Below are 1,031 nucleotides of genomic sequence, written 5' to 3' on the forward strand. Positions count from 1 at the left end.
CCAGTTCGTTAATAGAGCCCATTGAATTTAGACAGCGAAACTATAAAGATCAGGGCTATTTTATGTAGATATGGGGAGATGACTGTGGTATTGAGCAGGATTGAGGATGTTTGGGTATAGGACTTCAAGTTTTGCCCAGCATCTGAGGTCTTGAAATACCTATCACATGAAATACCTCTCACATGAGTCACTTACATAAAAAAGCCACTTGTCCCCGCCCTTCCCTTCCCTACCCCACCCCATCCCACTCTCCTCTCCCCCACTGGGGATGTTCCTAGGTGCCTTATAGGGTGAGCACTAGGGGGGCGAGGGATACCCCCAGCATGCCTCGGACTTGTCTCACATCCCTACGTGCCTCTGCAGCCCCTGGAGGATTGTGGACGACTGCGGTGGGGCCTTCACCATGGGAATCATCGGGGGAGGCGTTTTCCAGAATGTCAAGGGCTTCCAAAATGCCCTAGTAGGCATCCGGCACCGCTTGCAGGGTAGTGTCAGTGAAGTGAGAATCCGGGCCCCCCAGATTGGAGGTAGCTTTGCTGTTTGGGGTTGTCTGTTTTCTACCATTGACTGTGGGCTTGTCCGACTCCAGGGGAAGGAAGACACGTGGAATTCCATCACAAGTGGGGCCCTCACGGGTGCTGTGGTGGCCACTTGGAGTGGGCCCCTGGCCAGGGTTGGATCAGCCACGATGGAAGGGGTCCTCCTCACCCGCTACACAGCTCATTAGTTCCGGAACACACCACCCTTCATAGAAGATCCTGGACAGCTGCCCCCCAAGGAAGGTTCTGCCCCGCCCTCCAGTTACCCAGGCTACCGGTGAAGCCATCAGGCTGTGGGGGGCGGGAGAGGGAGAACACGGGGAGGGGACACTTGGATCCTTGACTGTTGGGGGACATAAACTGACTCCCACTCTATTTCACCAGCTCTCTGAGCTGGTGCTTCATGGCAGGAGAGCCCTCAGTGCTCCCTCCTGGCTTTGCTCCAGAGAGTGGAGCTGGCTAAGTGGACTCATGTCATCCTCAGGGAGTGTG

General features: G+C 55.5%; 1 pseudogene; it reads left to right on the plus strand.

Moving 5' to 3' along the window:
• Nucleotides 1-403: 403 nt before the first annotated feature.
• Nucleotides 404-727, plus strand: LOC138174185 (mitochondrial import inner membrane translocase subunit Tim17-B pseudogene; annotated as a pseudogene).
• Nucleotides 728-1,031: the final 304 nt, after the last annotated feature.

Source organism: Petaurus breviceps, unplaced genomic scaffold (genome assembly GCF_028583685.1).
Source record: "Petaurus breviceps papuanus isolate PSGF00001 unplaced genomic scaffold, PetGlider_PUasm1.0 688, whole genome shotgun sequence".
NCBI lineage: Eukaryota > Metazoa > Chordata > Mammalia > Diprotodontia > Petauridae > Petaurus > Petaurus breviceps.